At 39.8% G+C, this 13,437-nt stretch overlaps 1 long non-coding RNA gene across 5 annotated transcripts in view; it reads left to right on the top strand.

The window, feature by feature from the left end:
* Nucleotides 1–13,437, top strand: part of LOC129400124 (uncharacterized) — an 85,059-nt gene that overhangs the window by 56,996 nt on the left and 14,626 nt on the right. The window contains exon 9 of one of the 5 annotated variants that reach the window (XR_008627449.1): nt 285–407. The exons of the other annotated variants lie outside the window; for them this stretch is intronic. This is a non-coding gene — a long non-coding RNA (uncharacterized LOC129400124). The remainder of the gene's footprint in view (nt 1–284; nt 408–13,437) is intronic. 5 annotated transcript variants of the gene reach the window in all.

Consider the following 13,437-nt stretch of genomic DNA (forward strand, 5'->3'; position numbering starts at 1 on the left):
ATATAGACATAGACATGATCACATAGACACATATATACAGACAGACCTATAAAGACACTGCATGAACACACACAAACATGCACAGACACACACATGTACACACAGACACAGATACTCACACAGAGAGACAAAGACATACACACTCTTGTACACACAGAGAGACATACACAAACACATACCCACATGCACACACAAAGACAAAGTACAGATATATACACAGACTCACTGTAGCCCATACAGGGTGGAAGGGGTGCAGCCTCTTAGGCCTTGCCCTTTGCATGTAGGATTCAGCGTTTGCTGAGCAGCAGTGATGAAGGTCATGCCGTCATTGTCCAGAGGAGCCCACAGCGGCCCTGGAACACACGTGTGTGGTGAGACCGAGGCCTGGCACCGTGTCTGTGCTGCTGGTAAGCTGGGGACAGTGTCCCTGACCTCCGTCCATTTGCATCTCTGACTGGAGCACACTGACCACACCCACCTCTGCCCCGTTCTGGGGACTCTGTAGAGATTTACAGACTTGCTCACCCTCTTCTCACACACAGACATACACAGAGACACATATATATATATATATATATATACACAGACACAGACATACGCATCCATAGAGACACACAGACATCCACACCCACAGAGACAGACACGCACAACAGAGCTACACACAGACATGCACAACAGAGCTACACAGAGACATGCACACAATATGCATTCAAAGACATGCACACACATAGATACACATGCACACACAGACATACACATGAATACACAAGCACAGACATATACCCATACACACAAGAGACACATAGTCATGTACACACAGACACAGATCATACACAGGTACAAACCCAATGTACACACAGAGACATATCCACCTACGTATGTACAGACACACATATGGACATGTAAACATGAAATAGACTCACATACAGACACATACCCACATGTAAACACAGATACACCCAAATACATATGCACAGACGCACAAATATGGAACACAGGGACACAGAGACTCTGACACATAAACACAAACATACCTATATGCACACACAGAACACAGAAGCATATACAGACTGACATGCATACATACACATAGACATATACCCAGACACAAGCACATCACATACAGACACACAGATATATACATATACAGAGAGATACAGAGATACATGCATAGATATACTCAGACAAACCAACTTACACTCCCAGACATAAACACAAAGACAGATACCCATATACACAGACACTTACATAGAGACACATATAGATATACAATTATGTACAGACTTATACCAACACACCCATGAACACACAGGGCCACACAAACATATACGTAGTTGCACACACATAAACACACATGGACACAGACATATTCGCAGACACAAACACATGCACTCACACAGACAAACGTTATACACAGACGCACATAGTTGCACACATATATAGACATAGACACCCAGACATGCATACATAGACATATACAGACATATAATGATGCACATGTGAACTAAGACAACAGACATACATAAGCACATAAATAGACATATACACAGGGTCACACACATGCACAGACACACTGAAATACTTGCACAGGCTCACGAATAGACACACACGGTTTTATGCAGACTCAAAGAGATATACAGTGACATACTCATGCACACAGACACAGACACAAAAGACATAGACACACGCAGAAATCTATAAAGATATACAGACATATAGGCAGACACACAGACACACAGGTATATATATACACAGGCAACCCACTACACTCACAGATACACAGACTCACACAGACATATATATATATATACACATAGATACAGACACAATGACACAGACACTGGCATATACACAGACATACCGGCATATACATAGACACACAGTACACACATAAGCACACACAGACATACACATAAACAGAGATGCACACAAACAGACACACAGAGAACGCATACACATACACAGAGAGACGCACAGATGTATGCATAGATTACAGACACACAAACACAGACGCAGATCAGATTCAGATAAATATACACAGATATATACCCAGACACAGATACACACAAATGTAAGTATATTCGTACAGATAGCCACAGACATAAACACACACACACAGAAACAATCACAGATACAGAGACACACAGACATCGAAAACATTTGTGCCACACAGGCACAAGGCATATACTCAGACTCAGAGACACACACAGATATTACATAGACATACACATGCACAAGCATTCATATACACAGGCACACAAATGCAGATACATAAACACAGACATAAACATAGGAACGCCTACACACATATATTCACTGATGTGTATACAATATATGGAAACACACAATTATACATACATACGTATACATACACAGAAACACACAAATGCACAAAAACACACAGAGATGCATAGACATACAGATGCACACACGTGCTCACCCTCAGGCACACAGATGTGTACATAGACACCGAAAATTGCACACACAGACATATACACACAGATACATGTAGACACACATAGACACACATGCTTACACAGACATACAAATGTAAAGACAGACGTGTGCACACGTGCACACATTCACACAGACACAATATGTGCAAAGAAAAATGAAGACAGATATATACACACAAAGACATATAGACAAGTACACACTAACAGACATATATGCAGACACTCCCACGATGGAGACACACACCTAAATGCAGACACACAGATGCACACACAGACATATGCAAAGACACATAGTGTGATATCCACAGATACACGCAGTTACACAACCAGTGGATACAGAGATACATATGCATATACATATACACAGACATATACATATACACAGAAAGACATATGGACACATATAGACACATGCAGCCAGAACTCACACAACCATAAACACAGACACAGACCCACATGAACTCACATAGATACAAAACAGACATAGAGACAGAGACACACACTTAAATAGACACAGTCATATGCACGAATACAGATATATACATAGACGCACATGCATATACACACATGTGCAGACAGACATTTACACAGACCCATACCTACATTATGCAGACACAGAACACACATGCACACAAAGTCACACAGAGACATACATAGACATATATGTACAGATGTACACTCGCAGATAAACAGAGACACATAGACATAGACACAAACATATATACAGACACACACAGAATTACAGATATACACAGGCCCACAGACTTATGGACAGACAACACAGGCACACAGAAACAGACATATACACAGGCACACATCGGCATGCAGATGCACACACAGATACATACACATGTACAGACGGAGACATATACACAGACACACAGGGACATATATACATACATACACAGACATAGATACAATATGTGCATAGACACAGTTGCAGTTATATCTACAGAAACATACAGAATTCATACACACAGATATTTACATACACATATAGAGACCCACAGTGACATATAGACAGAGATAGAGAATTGTATAGACACACAAATATACATATACGTAGACACGAACATGTGCACTCAGACAGATATACAGAGACTCAGACATATACACAGACTCACAAAAGTGCACACGCAGGCATATACACATACAGACACAGGAAATGAATACAATGAATACACAGACACATGCAGACATTGAAACACACAGATGCACACACATCCACTGGCACGCATAGATATACAGATGAATATATAGACCCACATATACAAGGCCACACATATATACCCAAATCATACATATGCACACAAAATAGACACACATAGACATATACATAGACATACACTGATGTGCACACACAGACCTATGCAGATATGCAGAAACACACATGTACACAGGTGCATACATGCAAGCACACAGACATATACACAGATTCCCACATGCACACATATACACAGATACCCCATGTACACACAGTACAGACTATGTACACAAAGACACATGTACACAGATTCACACTGATGTGCATACACAGACACGCATGCACCCATACAGACACACATGCACACACAGAAATGACAGACAGCACACACAAACATAGATAGAAACACACACTGACATGCATACACAGATGTATACACAGACACACATGCACACATGCAGGCATGTAAAAAGACAGAGACTGATATGTAGGTGAGACACACAAACACAATGACAGAGACACATAGACATACGCAGAGAAACACATAGAAACACATAGACGACACACCTTCACAATCACACAGATGCATACACATGCACGCCCACTGAGCCACACATAAACATATATATGTATAGGCACACAGCTAAATGAACACAAACACATAGACATGAATGGAGATATACAGACATAAAAAAGACACATAGAAACCCACAGATACAGACACACATGCACACAGAGAGACCCACACCAACATATACATACAAGCACACACAAACAAGTAGACATATACACAGACAAACACACACAGTCAACAGACTTATACACATGCACACACAGGCATACACAACCACAGAGACATAGAGATAGACACAAAAGCATGCACACAGACACACATGTGCAAATACAGATATATATACACACAAAGATACACATGCACAGACACACATGGACATATATATAGGCACTTTTGTGCACAGACACTTGAACACACTGATATAGAAAGACATCAACAGACATATAGACAGACACAGACCCACAGACAAATTCACACACACCCATATGCACACACAGAGATACGCAACATATACAGGGGTACATAAACGTCAATGCAAATGCATGTAGAAAGGCACACACAGACATATAAAGACACAGATGCACACAGTGATACACACATATACACTGAGACACACAGACATAGACAAATGCATAAACACACATTCACATACAGATTCACACACAGACATGTACACAGACTTACACGTTCACACAGACACAGAGACACATAGTGACATATAGACACATACATGCACATAACACACAGACATATACAAGACATACACCCAGTGCACACACAAACACAAGAACATAAACATGTACATGTCACATGTACACAGAGACAATAGACATGCACACACAGATTCAGACACACAATTGACATATACCCGGGCAAACACACAGAAACACATATCCACACACAGACACAGATAAACACACACATACATGTGCACAAACACATACAACAGAGACATATACACAGACACAGAAATATTCATACATGTGCACACAGATACATGAACACATAGACCTATACAAATACACACATGTATAAATAGACATACATGAACACACATGCGCATGCACATAAACACGGACATATACATAGAAACACAGATATACAGACACACATGTGCCCAAACACGACACACAGATATAGAGTACACTCAGATACTCACATATGGACATACATCCACAGACATGCACATGTGCACACATATAAACACATATACACAAACATGCAAATACACACATAGACACACTTATGCCAACATACAGATATATACATAGAAACATACAGTCAAATATACATAGACACAAATGCACACATACAGACACACAGACATATAGGCAGATATTCAGACATATACACATCCACATCCACACAGAAATACAGACATAGACACCAAGAAACACAGAGATAAACATGCTATCTTACACAGACACACCTCAATTTTTGCACAGTCACAAACATACATATACATAGACACAAACATGCACACACAGACACAACACACCTATATACAGACTTATACCTGCACACACAGACAACAGACATATACATAGACATACAAAGAAAGATAGATGTATAGACACAACAGACACATCACATAGAAACACATAGATGTATACACAGACATAGACACATGTACACATAGAAAATTCACATAAACACAGACTCAGACTCACAGACATATACAGACACACTGAGGCACACTAATATGCACATAGACACAGAGTCAGAAAAAGGCAGTATACATATATACAGTCATATACACAGACACATAGAGACATATACATACCCACATGTACACAGAGACACAAAGACATATACAGAGACATGCATATGCTAACATAGACACACAACTGATCCATACACAGAGTCACACACATGTACACAGAAATGCACATATACAAACAAACATACAGACACATGCACACACAACAGATATATGCAGACACATGTGCACACACTGACACAGACACCTAGACACATAAAGACACACAGATATATACATAGACACAGAGACACACAGATATATCCATAGACACACGCTCATGGACAGTCATACAGATACACACTCGGAGATAGACATACACACATTCACACATACATACAGAAACACAGAAGTATACACAGACATGCGCATTAAGCGTATGCACAGATACATAAAAACACATACACATACACACTGTCACAAATATATATATACACAGACCCACACAGAGGGACAGGGATGTACACATACATGCAGAGAATGAGACACAGACATATTCTGACATGCAGACAACAAAGACATTCACACAGGCGCAAATACATGCTCATGCCGACACTCAAGTGTGAACACATGTGCATAATACACAGACTTAGACATATAGGCACATGTACACAAAGAGACATACACCCACATGCACACACAAATAGAAAGATGTACACTGAGACATATGCACATACACAGACACATGTAGACACAGACATGTACACAGACTAATGCACCTGTAGACACAGATAGTCAGACACACAGACATACACAGACAAACGCACAGAAACAGAAATGTGCACATAGACTTTTACACAGACACACAAATGTACATTCAGCCTTATACACAAATACATACACACAGAAACACACTAGACAAATGCACAAACACACAGGCACACATAGGCACACAAATGTAAACAAAGAAGCATACATTTACAAATTTAAACACAAACATACAACAGACAAATACACAGACTCAGACACACAAACGTGGATATACAGATGTACACAGACATATATACACAGACACACAGACACACAGCACACGCATATACACAAACACAACTTACAGATACACACTGACACAGATATACACAGACATAGACACAGACATATAGACACACGTGCACACGCAGAGACAGACACACACAACCAGTCAGACACAAACACACATCCCCACATGCACAGACATATACACAGAAACACACATGTTTAACAAAAACACAGACACACAGACAGACACAGATGTGCACACATTCATATACATAGAAACACACAGAGACACATATTCATGCCCACACAAATGCACAAACATGCAAGCACAGCCACAAACATACGCAGAGAAATACATATATACAGACCAGACACACACGTATCTACATACAATATATACACACGTGTAATGCAGACACATAAGAAAAACACATAAACAGACATATACATAGACACAAATACACAGACACATGCAAACAAGTATGCACAGATGGAACCCATACAAAGACACACAAACATGTACAGAGACACACTGATATGCACACACAGACTTACACACATGCGCACAGAGAAACATACACAGCCAGAGACACACATATATATTCATAGACAAGCACAATCAAACACACATGGACATATATACAAACAGACATATTCACACACACACATGCACAGATACATATACTCAGAGACAACTGACATACATAGAGACAAACAGAAATGTACACACATACACATACCAGTGTGCACAGACACAAGCCAATGAATACACAGACACCATTAACACAGACAGACATGAACACACATACACATCATATACACCGATACATGTGTAGAGACACAGAGACATATACACACAAATACAGGTGTGCACGATAGCATAGCAGTGGGGCATTCGCCTTACACGTGACTGACCCAGGTTTGATTCCTCCACCCCTCTCTGAGAGCCTGGCAAGCTACCGAGAATATCTCACCTCTCACCCGCATGGCAGAGCCTGGCAAGCTCCCTGTGGTGTATTCGATATGCCAAACACAGTAACAACAAGTCTCACAATGGACACGTTACTGATGCCCACTCAAGCAAATCGGTGAGCAATGGGATGCCTAGAATACAGAAATATGCACATGGACACAGATATATACACAGATATATATGCAGACACATGCAGATATCCACATATACACACATACATATACAGATAAACACAGATATAAGTAGACCGACATAATCACACATGCGCACACAGACACATGTGCAACACAGACGCATAAAGACATATACTCTGAAATAGAAACACACACACATTCATATTCACAGACCACACCAATAGACACATGCAGACACAGAAACACAGAGACATAAATACAGGCACACATAGAGATACACAGACATGAATATATATAGACACACAATTACACGCATATACATACATACAGAGACACACAGAATATACATACACGGACAGACAAGTGTATAGAAGATACATAGACAAGTGTATACACACTGAGACACATACGGAGACACATGCATATTTGTAGAGAAGCACTCATGCACACATACTGATACAATGCACACATAGACCTATGGACACACAGAGATTCCTAGAGGATTAAGCAAACAGACATGTGCACAATAGAAATACATTTGCACACAGATATATACGCAGAAACACATGCAGACACACATATATACATACATACACATGTATGCACACAGCCATACAGACATAGACTCACAAACACATACACGCACATAGAGACAGAAACATTCATGCACATATATATGCACAGATATATGTACATAGACACAGAACATATGTGCAAACACATGCACATACAGAGACACTCAAGGACATATTGACTCACAGACAGATACACAGAGACATAGGCATATATACACAAAGACCCACAGACTTGTACAGACATATACACAGACATGCACCCACTGCAAACTCAGAGACACAGACATATATACAGGCACACACATGTACACACAAAATCACAGACACACAGACATAGCCAGAGCAAGACAGGTATATTCACATATACATAGGCACACAGAGACACACAGAGATGTATCCGTAGAAGCACAAGCTCACACAGACACATGCACAAGACAAAGACATTTACACACAGACACATACATGAATGCACACACAGGGACACACATAGACATATAGACAATCACACATAGAAGACACACAATGCACACACAGATACATGCGTATACACAGATAAATCTGCACACAAATGTACACACATAGAGTCACATACAGACACACTTACACACAGACATAAACACAGATACAGACACAGCCATGCACAGACATACACAATGATATGCACACAGTGATGTACACAGATACATATATACAAATATATAGATATATATGCAACACAGTCACAGACACACAGACACATACAGCGACCCAAATACATGTACAAATATGAACATACATGCAGACATATACACACATACACAGACAACCACAGACAGACAATAGATGCACACAAAGACACTCAGACATACACATAAAAACAGTAGTTACCCACAGAATGAAATACACAATCATATCTACATGCACACACACATGCACACATAGATACACAGACACACAGAACCATATGTATATAGACACATAGTCATACACAGACAAGCACACACATCACACATGCACACTAACACATGCAGAAAGAGACACAGACAATTATACACACAGATATACACATATAGGCACACATAGACATAGATCCAGACACATACAAAGGTTACACCCAGAGACAAACAGGCATATACACACAGAGACACAGAGAGATACACCCAAACATTCACAGAGACTCATAGATATACAGAGGCACACAGACATATGCAGACATAAATATACACTTAGACATATACACAGATATACATACACAAAAGGAACACAGAGACACATAGACATATGCACATAGCCATATATGCAGACCACCATATGGCGCACACACACATATACAGATAAGTGTACACAGACAATGAACATTTATACACAGAGAAACACAGACTCACACAAATATACACACAGTGACATACACATGTACACACACAGATATACAAACATATACCAAGACACACACAAACCTGAACACAAAGAGAGGCACACATATATATATAGACATCCCCAAATATACACAGACACACAGAGACATGTACAGACACACATGTAGACACACGGAGACACAAAGAGACATGTACCCAGAAATAAATATGCACACATAGAGGCACATATAAACACAGTAAGACACAGATATAAATAGACACAGATATAGCAGACACATGCACGCACACACAGACACACAGAGATATACACAGACTCACAGAAACATATACACAGATACCCATACGCAACATTCATAATGACTTATACATATTCACAAAATGAGCACATACAGACACACAGACATATACACAGAGACATACAGAGAGTCATATACACAAGCACAGACGTGTGCACACACAGAGATACACTACATGCAAACACAGACATACACAGAAAAACAGACATAAAAACACATGAACACACAAATATACACACATAGACACACCCTAACACAGATTGATACAAACACAGAAATAGACCCAGACACAAATTCACATACAGAGAGACACAGACATGTATGCAGACACACATCCAAATGCACACACACACACAGACTAAAATCATGCACATACTGACACACAGATATATAGACACACTGGAGACATACACTAATACAACAGATATATAAATGAACACACATGCACATAGACAAAAACACAGACATATATGCAGACACACAGACACAGGTAATATGTATAGACACACAAAGGCACACACAGTCACATGGAGACATATATACACAGACACACACAGAGACACAGGCATATACACACAGAGAAAAACACAAATATATACAGACACACACATTCATATAAAGGCATACCACATATAGACAGACATACAACGCACACATAGGCACACTCATATGTATAGAGATATATACACATGTGCACACATGGACTTAACAGCACAGATATATACATAGACACACAAAAAATGCAAACACAGACACAACATACACAGACACAGAGACATATGTACACAGATACACACTTGCGCACACAGACACACATAGAGACACACACAGAGACAGACGTATACAAAATCACACACATGCACACACAGAATAAACATATACACACAGAATCAGGAACACACAGACATATACCCTGACACACGTGTTCACAGGCACAGAGTAATATGCACAAACTCAGACAGACATAAACACAGACACATATACACAGACAAACACATTCAGAGACTCACACAGACATACACAGACACATTTATAGATACACATAGTCACAACACAGACATATGAAAAGACTCACATATGCACACAAAGACATGGACATGGACACATAGAAACACAGATATATATACCCACAGTGACACAGACATATATCCAGACACAGAGACAGAAATAAAGCACACAGACTGACACACAGAAACACAAAGATGCACAGAGATATATACCCAGACCCACAGACACACACACAGACACTTGAATATATACATAGACACTTGAATACACAGACATATACATAGCTACACAGATATGCACATATAGACATATACACAGATACACTCTCACACACCCAGAAACATATACAATATACACAGAAATATACACAGAGACATAAACAGACACACTCATGGGGACACACAGACATACAGACACATACGAACATATACAAGAACTTTCCCCATGCACACACACAGGCACAGCACGGCTACGGCTTATGCATAGACACACACGTTTGCACACAAAGACTCATACAGATACACACATATGTGCTACGCTAACACAGAGACACACAGAGAGACAAAGACACACAGACATATACACAGAGACACAGATTATACCTAGGCAGATACGCACAGACACATGAATCTAGAGCCACCTATAAACCCATAAACTCACAGAAATGTATAAACAGACATACACCCACATGCACACAAAACAGAGTGGACTTATATACAGACTCTCACACGTGCGCACACACTTAACACACAAGAGACACACAGGGACAGACGAAAACACAATGGACATAATACAGAGACAAGGAGGTATATATCGACAAACGCAATACTCAGAGATGCATGAACACACAGATACATGCACATGCGGACATGTACACAAATATACTCAATGAACACAGACATAATGTATACACCCAGAGACACACAAGCATAAATACACCTATATAAACAGACATACACCGACATACACCCATGTGCAATGCAGACATGCAGACACAGAGACATACATATGGACACGCTCCAGATATATACATACACTCACAGATGATGTGTACACACAGAGAAGAGCATACACACGCACACTTAGACACAGATATACACACAGACACATATATGTATACACAGATACAAACATGCACACACAACAACACACAGACATACACACAGAGAAACACATGCACACACTCAGAAAATACATATAGACAGACGTACACAGACATATACCAAATACATGTACACCAGAGACACACAGACCTGTACAATTAAAGGCATGCACAGAGACAGCAGACATGTACAGAGACACACAGTCACACAACCATATACACAGATATAAACAGACATATAGACATATACAAAGACATATACACAATACACGCACATATGTATCCACAAATTAAAACTATACATGCACAGATACAGACATGTACACACAGACACACAAATTATCAGACATGTGTATATATGGACAACATACACAGACACAAGAAAAAATACACTGGCACACACCCATGTGTACACACACAGAGACATATACAGACATGCACAAGAACACACACAAACATAGAGACACACATACCTGCACACAGAAAACAACATACACACCCACTTGCACAGACTGACAACAGACATATATAGAGACACATGTACACACAGGGACACAGACATACACATTGTCACACAGACATTTACATACACAATTACATAAACATGCACACATAACACACATATACACAGGAACACACATGTGTACAGACACTCAACTATAGAGACACATACAGACATAAACACATAGACACATAGATATATACATAGACCCATATCCACAACCTCATAGACACAAAAACGTATAGAAAGAGAAATACCGACACACAGAGACAGACATATACATCGACGCACGTGAACACACAGACATATACACACAAAGACAGAGAGACACACAGACATATACACAGATATACCCAATGTAACACAGAGAAACACAAATAGTCACATACACAGATGCACACCAGACACAAAGATATATACACAGAGACCCAATGACACATATTTATGCATAGAAACACAGAAAGATGCACATAGAGACATGTACACAGCATAGACACACAAAAACACATGCACTCATATTC

This window comes from Sorex araneus, chromosome X (assembly GCF_027595985.1).
Source record: "Sorex araneus isolate mSorAra2 chromosome X, mSorAra2.pri, whole genome shotgun sequence".
Taxonomy (NCBI): Eukaryota; Metazoa; Chordata; class Mammalia; order Eulipotyphla; family Soricidae; genus Sorex; species Sorex araneus.